This window comes from Xenopus tropicalis, chromosome 4 (genome assembly GCF_000004195.4).
Source record: "Xenopus tropicalis strain Nigerian chromosome 4, UCB_Xtro_10.0, whole genome shotgun sequence".
Classification (NCBI taxonomy): Eukaryota; Metazoa; Chordata; class Amphibia; order Anura; family Pipidae; genus Xenopus; species Xenopus tropicalis.
The window spans coordinates 40,066,321-40,079,363 of NC_030680.2; positions in this window are offsets into that span (position 1 = coordinate 40,066,321).

Consider the following 13,043-nt stretch of genomic DNA (forward strand, 5'->3'; position numbering starts at 1 on the left):
GAGCTATACAGCATTGAAGTTGAGCTATACAGCATTGAAGTTGATCTATACAGCATTGAAGTTGAGCTATACAGCATTGAAGTTGATCTATACAGCATTGAAGTTGAGCTATACAGCATTGAAGTTGAGCTATACAGCATTGAGGTTGAGCTATACAGCATTGAGGTTGAGCTATACAGCATTGAGGTTGAGCTACACAGCATTGAAGTTGAGCTATACAGCATTGAGGTTGAGCTATACAGCATTGAGGTTGAGCTATACAGCATTGAGGTTGAGCTATACAGCATTGAAGTTGAGCTATACAGCATTGAAGTTGATTTCTTGTTCTGCCAGTTTCTTTTTTGTAGATAAAAAGGTGTTGGGAAAGTGGACCTATAACTCATACACTTTTATTTTTTTCCCACAAAATTCTGTATCCAAGAAGGGTATAAATACAATGAATTATAGAAAAAGAGAACAGACAACCCTTTCTCTTGGTTACTTTTATATACTGGATCAATTCACTCCAGATTGCCACACAGTTATTTACTAAAGTGTCCCCACTTAAAAAAAACCCATAAAGTTTAAAAACACTGAATAGATACTGATTGTATTTTAGATTCAACAGGCGCTTATTATATGTGCCAGTGCAACTCATATGTGGCAGTGCAAAAATGTAAAACTTAAGTGAATGAACAAATGATAATTCAATAAAAAAAAATGACTCTTAGTGCGTATATCAGGAGGTCTTCACTCCTACTTGACATATATTTGGATATATAAAGTGGCTAGTGCCAACTGTGTTGTTTAATTTATCATATACTATAATTATGAATAAAGTGACTTGTGCCAACTGTGTTATCTAGTTTAACAAGCGCTTATTTTCTATACAGATCAGCGAATGGTTAATTGTGAATACATATGTTGATTCATCACTCGTACTTAACATCTATTGGTAAATTAATAACTGGTGCTTATGGGAATTAGATCATTACTTATTGTACAGCGCTTTATAAATAAATGTTTATTATTATGTTGGGTTGAAAAATTCCAACATACTGTTCCTTGACTTCAGCTTATTCTTCCGCTTTTTTCTTCTTCTTGTTCTTAGTGCCCCCCATTTTCTAAACGCAACTCCTCCTACAGTTTTAGGGGTACAACACCCAAACTCACCACACTTCTTCGCCTTATGACTTTGACAGGGAAGATTTTCAAACTGCTGCCACTCTTACAGCTTTGAAGCTACACCCCCCAAACTTGAATAACATAATCAAGGGGACACCCTGAATGAAACAGCAACATTTGTTGGATGACCCAAAGTGGGAGGGGCCAACAACAGCCAATCAAAATTCACCCATTGACTTTAATTCTGAAATTGAAAATGCTGCCAATCTTACAGCTTTGAGGCTACACTCCCCAAACTTGAATCACATAGTCATGGGGTCAGCCTGAATGAAAATATGATGATTGTTGGATGCCAAAAAATGGGCGGAGCTGTAAACAACCAATGAGATTTTACCTATTGAGATATTACCTATTTCAACCTGCTGCCATTCTCACAGTAATAACACCGGGGTCCCCAAACTTTGCAAAGTTAGACACCAGGTAACTGCAGTACAAGGTTAGAAAAAGTGGGTGGAGCCACCAACAGCCTATCAGATTTTACCTATTGACTTTCTATGGGGAAATACAACCTGCTGCCATTCTCACAGAATTAACAGAGATTGAAATCACACATCAATCTAAGAGAATGCCACATTGGCGACTAAATGAAACACTGCTGAATGACCTAACCGCTAATAAAAAAAACTCGGGAAACTATTACTGAATATTTTGCAATTAACAAAAACTCTATAGACAACATAGCTTACCCTTTGGGAAGCCCATAAGGCAGTTCTCAGAGGCCACTTTATCTCAACCACCTCCCATAGGAGGAAAATGAGAGTAAAACAGATACTGCGGCTAGAACGTGACCTTACACGCTGGGGGAAATTATACCATCGCTCACCCTCCCAACAACTCAAACAACAATTAACTCAAGCCCGCAGAGATCTCAAAAAACTATTACTTGCAGATACTGAAAAGGCATTACGCTGGCTTAAACAGAAGTACTATGAGAGTGGAGACAAGCCACACACTCTATTGGCCAAAAAATTAAGGGAACAATTAGCCCAATCGGCCATGTTGTCTATAGATGCAGGTAATGGGCAGCTGGTATACGCACCAGAGAAAATTGCGTCATTACTATACTGCACTCTATAACCTACATACCCAGCAAAGACCCGATGAGCAGCAGAGGTTAACATTCCTTAGAGACAATATAAAGGTTAGACTTACCCAACCAGAACTGAATGCCCTGAACACACCAATAACTGAGGAGGAGATTGCCACAACAATAAAATCTTTCCCTACAATGAAGGCTCCTGGCCCTGATGGCTTTCCCTATGCCTACTATAAAGCATTCTCCGCTACCCTTACCCCATATCTATCAATACTCCTTAACTCCATCCTGGAGGGTTCCCCTATACCCCCAACCATGCTAACATCTTATATTACCCTACTACATAAAGAGGGCAAAGACCTAAACCAATGTGCCAACTATCGCCCCATAGCCCTATTAAACTCGGACCTTAAACTATTTACAAAGATCCTGGCCAACAGGCTAGCGCCTATAATTCCCCGACTTATCAATCTAGACCAGGTGGGATTCATACACGGTAGACAGGCCGGGGATAACACCCGACGGGCCATTGACATAATAGATATTTTAAATAAAGCCCAAACTCACGCAGTTATACTCAGCCTCGACGCTGAAAAGGCGTTCGTTCGATCGATTAGATTGGCGCTTCCTGTTTGACCTTCTACAATTAATGGGATTCAAGGGCCAATTCCTAAATGCCATAAAGGCACTATACTCGAGCCCAACGGCAATCCTTAAGATGCCAGGTGCCACGAATCTACCTATACCAATCTTGAATGGCACTAGACAGGGGTGCCCACTCTCCCCTTTGCTATACGCGCTTAGAATTGAGCCCCTAGCCACAGCTATTAGGGAACATAAAGACATCACGGGACCCAGAGTGGGAAGCCATGAATTCCTAATCTCTTTATTTGCTGATGACGTTCTTTTAACAGTCACCAACCCCATGATATCTCTACCAAACCTACACAACCTCCTTGCTCAGTATGGAAAATACTCTGGGTACAAACTGAATATCCAAAAAACTGAAGCGCTGGCTATAAACATGCCCTCCCATACACGGGAACTGTTAAAATCTAACTATAAATATAAATGGAAAGATATCTCCCTGAAATATCTAGGGGTCCACCTCACTAAATAATACTCGCAGCGTTATAAATGTAATTATACACCGCTTCTGCAAACTATTCATAACCTAATAAACAAATGGAGCCCATATACTATATCATGGCTGGGTAAAATAGCAGCCCTGAAAATGATGATACTCCCCTAACTGCTCTATCTGTTTGAAACCCTCCCAGTGCTGGTACCGAATACAATCCTACGAAACATCCAAAGGATGTTCTTTAAGTTCATATGGGGTAAATCAAGGCACAGAGTACCTAAATCGGTAATGATGGCAGGCAGATCCCAAGGCGGATTGGCGGTACCAAATATCATTGGATATTACGAAGCGGCACACTTACGCCAGGTCCTGGGTTGGACCACGTTCACACCAACTTCAAAATGGGCCCTCATTGAGTCCCTCACTTTGACCCCTGCACACCCAAACTAATTTCTCTGGCAAGCACAGAAATCAGCCAAACCGCTGCCAGACGGAATTTAATAATCAGCCCTGTAGCTTATCAGCTGAAATGACAGGCCAACCTCATTTTCTGCTTGATAGTTTGCAACAACCCCTAAACTTCTCAACAGATGCTCAGAGCACACTGAGCATGTGCACTGTCCCGGACAGTTCTAACAAAATCCAAGATGGGGAGCTCATGTGACACATGTAAAGACCTTTATCATAACTACTATAGAGATGCTTAAACTTTTGGCTAGGGCATTCAGTTAGAACCTATTCTAACAGCACTCTGCAAAATATTAACCCATCCAGCTGTTCAACTAAACCTCTCTATTGGCAACACCACCCAATTTTATACCAACCTGCCCTTAACTTTCCCATTTTAAGTAGCCCCCAGCAGTATTAATTGCCCTTGTCAAACAATTGGTCAGTAACCATTAGCAGAATGTGGCACAGAAGCCCCTTCCCTCTCCTCAGTATTCACCATAGGGATTCAAGAAATACACAGAGACATGTTTATGGGGAAACCTGATAGGCACAGGATTTATTAATACTATTAGTTAGTTGGGGGATTGTCATTCCTAATGGCCAATGATCCAGAGGAAGGCAAAAAACCCCAGTGCTTGGCCAATCTGCAATGAGGGTAAAAATTCCTTCCTGACTCCTAGAAACGGCAGTCGGTTTACTCCCTGGATAATGGCTTTATATGTTGTACATGTAACCACTATACATGGTCGGCTGTTTGCGTAGAAGGGTGGGAGGGGTAGAAACACCCGTTTGTTTAGAGGGGCAGTTGTTTGTTTGTGTAGTGGGGTGGGCGTTGATTGTAAAGATAGGTGTGTAGTTTGTGCACAGGATTGGGTTTGTGTCTGTAAACATAGGTAGATGTTTATGTAAAGAGTTTTGTGGGGTGTTGTGTAAAAGGGTGGGTGGTTGTTGAGAGAGTTGGTAGGTTTTTGATTGGGAAGCATAGGTGTCATTTGAAGAGGTCTAATATACCCATTACGGAGACGGGGGAGGGCAATGGCAGCAGAGTGCCTTGAACTCTCTTCTAGTGGAGCGCTGAAAAAAAAAGAGAAAGCAGAGGAAATTTAGAAATTGTTGAAATAAGAATAAATTACAGACAAATACGTGTTTTTTTATGAAATACAAGGTTTAGCCTGGGTCTACAGCATCAGTTACCGGGAATGGCACCTTTAATTTTTGTTTCACACTGGAAACTAGATTGGTGCCAATCTAATTGCTCTGCCTGATTTTCTGTTGTTTGATAATTTGGGCAGACCTCACAAATAACTGAAATGGCACTAGGTGATGTGGAACTGAAAAAAAAGGGATTGGCAGAAAAAAGATATATTACCCAAATCTGTTGGATGAATTTTCTAAACCTTGCACTCCGTGTTTGGCTAGCCACTTCTACAGCTGGAGCTGCCTCTTTGGAGGTCATTTCCTCCTCTGCAGCAGGAGGTTCTTCTAGAGTTGTAAATTCTTCCTCTGGAGCAGAAGTTTCTGTGCTGGCCATTTCCTCCTCTGCAGCAGGAGATTCTTCTAGAGTTGTAAATTCTTCCTCTGGAGCAGAAGTTTCTGTGCTGGCCATTTCCTCCTCTGCAGCAGGAGGTTCTTCTAGAGTTGTAAATTCTTCCTCTGGAGCAGAAGTTTCTGTGCTGGCCATTTCCTCCTCTGCAGCAGGAGGTTCTTCTAGAGTTGTAAATTCTTCCTCTGGAGCAGAAGGTTCTGTGCTGGCCATTTCCTCCTCTGCAGCAGGAGGTTCTTCTAGAGTTGTAAATTCTTCCTCTGGAGCAGAAGGTTCTTTGCTGGCCATTTCCTCCTCTGCAGCAGGATGTTCTTCTAGAGGTGTGATTTCTTCTTCTGCAGCAGAAGGTTCTGTGCTGGTCATTTCCTCCTCTGCTGCAGGATGTTCTTCTAGAGGTGTGATTTCTTCTTCTGCAGCAGAAGGTTCTGTGCTGGTCATTTCCTCCTCTGCTGCAGGATGTTCTTCTAGAGGTGTGGTTTCTTCTTCTGGAGTAGAAGGTTCTGTGCTGGTCATTTCCTCTGCAGCAGGAGGGTTTTCCTGAAGTTCACTGGTCCTGAAGGGATAAAATATGAGTTAATACTGTAATTTGCTTCCAAAGCATTGAGACTACAGCTATGGTCACTGGAGGAATAATATTCCTTGAGTACTTGCTACAAACCTGCCCACTGTAACAAATGTGGGCTTTTCCTGAGCTAAGTAGGCTATAGGCTATAGCTATAGGTATAGGCTTCACCCCAATAAGGGTGGAGCTTCCAAGTTTGGAAAATACCTACTGTCCCTTTGAATGGGTGGGCGTGGTGTGGGCTTTGGGTATATAGTATGGGAAAAGGGATGTGGTTATTTGTGCAAGATGCTTCAATTTATGCTCCACCTGTGCATCCCCCTTAGTATGCATATAATCTAGATATTTTCTTTTTGCTTTTCCCTTAATATGTTCATAAGTAGAATAAAACAATGTATTGTTGGCAACAACTGAGATGAATGCTATGGCTGTTATTACCTAAAAAAGGTAATTCATAAAGATTGAATGGTTGTTATTATCTATCTGACCAAAGCTCCCATACTTCTTATAACGCACAAAAAAGACATATTTGATATATTGATCTTGTGCTATAGTAACTTAACTGAATTGATTTGTGTGAAGTGTGATTTGCAAAATACATACCCAGGAACTTCCTGCAACTCCATTTCCTTCTCCCAGATCTTGCGTGTTAGATGAAGAAGGTTTGATCTCACCACCTGTGAGTGCAGGGGGAGGCACACGGATAGGAGTGAAGGGAAAAGAAAGGATGATTATGATTATGCATATATAGATTGTGCCAATAGTTCCTTTATATAGTGAGGGTAAGGAATTCCCTGCTGGGTAATTTATAAACACTGACATATGACGCAGTGTTGTGATGGCAGATTCTATTAATGCCTGTAAGAATGGCTTGGTTGACTTCCTGGACAAGTAAAATAGTAGTAGATACTTATCTTGGCTACAAAAATAGACAATTCTGATTATTTACTGATAATTGTCTCTGTGTGTTTTAGTATTGTATATGGCAGGGTATTTTCTGGTATCTATTAGCTGTGACAACTAGCTGCTACAAAGTAGCTCTGACCCAAAGCTAATTATTAAGTGGCTACTAGGGGTCAATGTATTATCTCTATATATTTCATTAAATATTTGGATCTAATCCTAATGGACAGAATACAAATTTTTTAGCAATGACATATTGGCACAAACCCACAATACAGGTAAATGTCCCCTATAGTCTAAAAAACACTGAGTGTATCCTGCAGAATTTGCCAATACATATACCCAAAAAAGCACCAGGGACAGTGATCAGGGAACTTACATTTTGGATTCGCAGATATGCCAAATGCCGCCTCCGTATCAGATGCTGTGTATTCTGTGGGAGAAGAGACTCAGTGTTAAGCATTGCTTTGTACCAATGACTATGTGGCCCCTTATAACAAAAATCTATATGTCTGTGCATAACCCATTGCATTGCAACAGTTTTGGTAAACAGTTGGTAAAAATTGTGGGTGACTTTAGAAGCTCCCCAGGGAAGCAAGAGATACAGTGAATTATAATGTTCCTAAATATTATAAAGACGCACATTATAGAGACTCTCCTATAAGAATAATGACAACACTTACAAGACTCAGAGACAATTCACTGCAGAGGATGGAATGTTCCCTCTCCAGCACTTCTAGGTCTTCCTGTAACATTTAAAGAAAGTAGCGGCGTGAGAAAGGAATCTACAGATCAGTGCTATTCCATCTTGTAACCACGACTGCCTCCTATTGGCTCATTTACAATGAAAGTGCAGCAGCAATATTATGTCAGTGGTAGCTGTGAAGCAGAAATATGAGGCTGCGCCCCTGTACAATCACCATTCAGCTGCAGTTTTCCTATAGGCCACTTCATTATTCCCAATGTATTTTAGGCCCATGCATTGTAGTCTTCCCAGTTCCTTTTGTAGCCACAAGAACTCTATATCATATATTCCCTATTAATCTAAACATAATTTTTCAATTCCTTACCAGGTAGCTGAGCATTATTAAGTAGTGGGCCATGTTGTTCTTGTCGGTGCTCCTATAGTCAGCCGCATACCAAAAAACGAAGTGTTCACTGTAAACAAATTAAATTTGCATTAATAAAGTTGCAATTTTCCCCCTTACTGCTCTTGTACTTACCACTATGGTAATGGCAAACAATTCCCGACATGTAATTAGACAATATTTGTTTAACTTACAGGTCGATCATCTTCCCATAGCGGCCCCGGTAGTGATGTTCTGCAGGGGAAAAATAAATTTCCATTTAAAAAGAAGAAAAATAATTCATTTGTATATAATAAACTAATGCTGCACCCTTTGCCAATTTTGAACACCATGTTTGCACTTTCTCATCTGTTTTGGGCTATGGTGCCATGTTTTGTAGATTACATGCCAATAATGGGGTTGTACTGGAGCTTACAGAAGATGGACAGTCTAAAACCCTTCTGATCCAAGCTGGGTATATAGGCAGTCAGGTACCAGGAAAGTGCCTTGGGTGGATCAAGGTGCAGCAAAATAAAGCAACTGTCCAATTGCCTTTTTGGAGCCAGGAAGGATTTTTTTCCCCCTCTGTGGCAAATTAGAGAGGCTTCAGAAGGGTTTTTTCCTTTCTCATTTTTCAACTTAACTTACTATGTTATTATTATTAACACTTATTTATAAAACACTGCGGTTCCACCAATGCATAATGCATTTCCCTACATTTTCCCTGATTTTACACCATTTTTTTTTAATCCCTAAAAAACATAAAACGGGCTTCTTCTTATATAAGATTTTACCATAATAAGTGAAAAGGGCATCAAAGTTGGTATTGTCCGCCTGGAAGTCCTCAAGGACAGCAAAAAGCAGCTGTAAGTGAAAGGAAAGAGCATTAGAAAATTTCACTCACAATCTGTTATGCTTTAAGGAAATAACAGGCCAAAAAGGAGCACCGACCCCAAGAAAAAACAAAAAGATTGGATTTGCTGGGTGGGTGCCTAAAATATTGTCTCTCGCTATCTCAGTAAATTAGCCTTTACTTATACTTTAATGCAATTCTATATCTGCAAAGAGGAAAAAGAAATGGCAGATTCCACCTATAGGTATAAAAGAAAGCAGTGACGGAAGTAGGATGCTGTGCAGACAGAGAGCTGCTTAAGGAGAGTTTACATAGAATAGTAAAAAGTTCAGATGAGGCGAGAGTATTTTGTACAAAAGAAACAGTGACTGCATTCTCGTCACGCTCAGTGACCTAAAGGCACAAATACAATTGGGCATTATATTAGGAACATCAATAAAAGAAATTTCAATTTATTCTATAATAATACAAGAGAAATTATTGCTTGCAGTCGCAGTATTTACTATCCCAAGAGCAGCTCAGGAAAGGGGTCAATGACTCTCAAAATATTGAAATTAATTCATTAGTTCATCTATTTCTCAACTTATGTGCTACCGAGCAACAGGCCTAAGCTTTATTGTTATCAGCTGTTACACTGATATATTAGTTGCTGATATTACTCAGATGTGCCGTTAATATGTCACCTACTGTAGCAAAGTGGAACAGTTTAGTGTGATGCCCAGGGTAGTGTTGTGCAGGGCGGGCTGCCAACATCTTCCCCCAGATTCCTATCATCCCCTGCACCCCTTCAAGTGTGGCACACGTGCAATAAGAACCTATTTGGAAAACCAAGTGTGACTAACGCACAGGGGATGCTGGGAAGCTTGGGAAGATGGCGGCAGTCTGAGCTGAACATAGCTACCCTGGGCTGCATGCTAAGATGTTGCACTATTCTACATTAGGTACTTCAGACAGAAGGGGAATGTGGTTTATGAAGATGAGTGCAGACTTGGGAAAGATATTTAACAAATTGGCAACCCCAGTGAATTTAGGGCAATTTTCTGTTAATTAAATCATGAACTAAATCAATAGATTTGCAAGATTACCTCTTAAAAGAAGCACGAGAGATGTTTGTTAAAGAACCAAAAGCCTCAGATGTTGTGGCTTTTGGCCTAAAAAGAGGGCCCGGCACAAGGCCGGGGGACCCCCAAGGGGTTTCCCTCAGAAAACTCTGGCTCTCCTTAACAGTGGTTCAAAAAGGAATGGATTAATTGAACTGTGGAGAAGCCAGAAAAATATCCAGGTAAAAAAGCCTGTAGCGCTCTGAATCACACCGATCAGCCAAGCACCGCAGCGATATCTGTAAAGAGAAGATAAAGAAAGAAAAAGGACAAGTCAGCTGCAGGGATACTGTATTTAGCACTTAACATTTCCTTTAAAATACAGAGAAAGGCAGAGATCTGAATATTTTACCCTAAAGTTTAGCTATGCATCACTTCCAGCTGGTACTGACCCTCAGTTTATACAATACTGTACATTTGCTCACAGTAGCCAATGCGAAGTGAGCATTGGTACAGTCAGAATTAGGCCATTTTATACTGGTTCCATTTACTCCATGTTAGTAAGAAAGGCCCAGTTACACCCATTGGGTAAAAGACGTGCAGCACTTATTGAAACCCATAACAAATTGTTTTCATTAGTCTGGAGCAAGTTACTATTTGAGTGCAATGGGTAACAAAACTTTTGTACTTATGTCAACAAGTCATTCTTGTCCCATCTGTATCACAATAGCCTTGGATATTCTGCTTGTTCAAAAACTTATCCAGGCCCCTCTTAAAGGCAGGTTAGGTTTTTAAGCCCAACATAAGTAAATGCAAAAGTGCTAGTAACAACAAGAGCTAGTAACAACTGTGATAGGAAACATTTAATGCAGAGTAGCAATTAAACATTGTTTTAGTCAATTCTGGACATGCTATTTGCCCCACAGCCAGGGCATTTGAAGGTGCATGAGATTTACTAATACATTTTCCAAAAATTCTGTAACAGAAAAAAGTATTGGCATTTATTCAGTTATATGTTAAGGTTGTTACATAAAAACAGGGCAGATACCTAGGGGTAAAGGGGCAAAATTTGAAGGAGCCTGTCAATACTCAAACTAAAATTTAGTTTTTTATGGCGTGGCACAGGGATCTGCAAATGTAAACCCCAGTGTATATTTGATGGCAGTGCTGCATAAGAGCCAAATCCTGGGTCTGTGTCTCCCAACCAGCGCTTAAACATTAAAGGAAAATTCTCCAAACTCACTAAAATCAGTGAAAGGTGCAATATCCACTAGCCTGGGGGCATCACTGAACTATTTCTCCTCATTTTTTCACTAAAATAAGGGATATTTGGCAATATGGCCTATGGAGTCAGTGAAGTTACTGTGCTGCCATAAGTATTGGAAAGATTCATTAGTCAAGGCTTCAGTCCCTGCTGCTGTTTCTAAGTCTGGTGTAAAATGGGATGGGGTCCTTAGCTTGTAGGCTGTCCCTTCCTTAACCTGGTGGGTTGAGATGGGGTTACACTCAGCCTCAGCAATAGGAAGGGCTCTGTCCTTAGTTGGTGAAACGGTATATGCAAGGTATGTATGGGGGGCCGGTTACTTCTAACAAGGGGCAGATGGGTGGGGGGCAGCTGCACAAATCATTCATTACTCGGGCACTGAGCAGGCTGCTTGACTGCTGGGTCCCGATGATTAAAATGAGCAGGGCAAGCTGGAACCCTACTTGTTTGTGTTGTGATGGCGTCCCATAGACAAAACAGCAGTTTTGGTGGTGGTGCTGATGTTCCCTGGATACCTGGCATGGTATTACTAGAGTCACACAAATGTAAAATAGGAACTACACACACAGCTTGACTTGAATTTTGTCTCATTAGCAGGTTCAAGCAAGAAGTTAAATGTTGGGGCCTGGGGACTCAATATCCAGCAGTCTTCCAAGTGAACCCAGAAATGGAGTAGCATGATTGGCCTCCTCATTTTCATTGATTTTATCAAGAGGCTGGATGTTCAGATCCACTTTCTGCAAACTGCAGAGGTAAAGAAGAGAGAGCTGTCAGATGGCTGCCTGTGTGGTACATTTAGATTGGATAATGTTATATAGAAAACTATGTACTACGGTGGAAACAGCAACATATTGTTCCTTATTATGACTGAATGTACAGAGATTCTGGAACTACAGGTACAGGGCCTGTCATTCAGGGTTTTCTGGGTAAGGGTCTACAAAAAATTAATTTAAACATATTAAAAACCCAATAAGATTGCATTGCCTCCAGTAAGGATTAATTCTATCTTCGGTAGCATTCAGTAGATTCAGACATACATGGCACTGTTTTATTAATACTGAGAAAAAAAAAAAAACTGTAAAAAAGATTTGTATTATTTGGACTCTGTATGAGATGGCCTTCAGGATATAAATGCTTTAACCTGAAGAGGTGATGCAGTATGGTACATGCTATTTGATCTCTCCTATGGTTGATGATGGAAACTGCTCTATTAATATAAGCAAAGATATTGGTAAAATCTGCTTTTTTATCAGTGACTCATAACAAGTCAGGGCTTTTGATCTCCTTGTCCATTCTGGATTACATTGGCTTACTGATCCTGGAAGCATATTATCTATGGAAGGCTTTGTGCAATAATGACTGGCTGTGCTTAATGGAAAATTTCTTGATGATTACAGTGGCATTAGAAAATTTGTTTAGCAATGGTGCTAAAATGAAATATGGATATTTACTATTCTGGTGTGTGTGGGGAGCTTTCTCTTGCACCAGATCAATATGAACCTTCCAATTATGTAAGGAATTAAACTCTCACCTATTATCAGACGCAGATCCCTGGTAAGATGCCCTGTGGGTTACCACAGTGTGTGCCTTGTGGCAGGGGGTCAGAATCATTCCAGTAGATATCCTTTTCCATAGGAGGGTCATCTTGGTGCATCTCATCCACAGCATATCATAGTCCTGCATGCAGAGTACAATCAAGTGTCTAGCAGGTTCTCTGGACCTGTCAAGTCTATATTCCTTCCAGTAATATGCCTATTATAGGGAACCAATAAATCCAAGTTCAATAAATTGGGTCTTACAAATCATTTTGAAGCTATCTAAGGGAAGAACTTCAAGTCTCCAAATTCCTAAGGTTGTTGTGGAATGGAGGGGACAAAAAAAGGCACAATGGGTGCATTTTCTCTGTAGAAAGGAAATACAATACAATGTAATTCCAATTTAGGAAGTTTAATCTGGCCATACCATTTTAAGGAAGCTAATTATGTTATCTCCCAGCATCCTCTGAGGCTCTCAGGCAGGGAATGCCAGGACTTTAACTTTGTAGGCCAGAGAACAGCAGAAAGAAACAATTAATTTT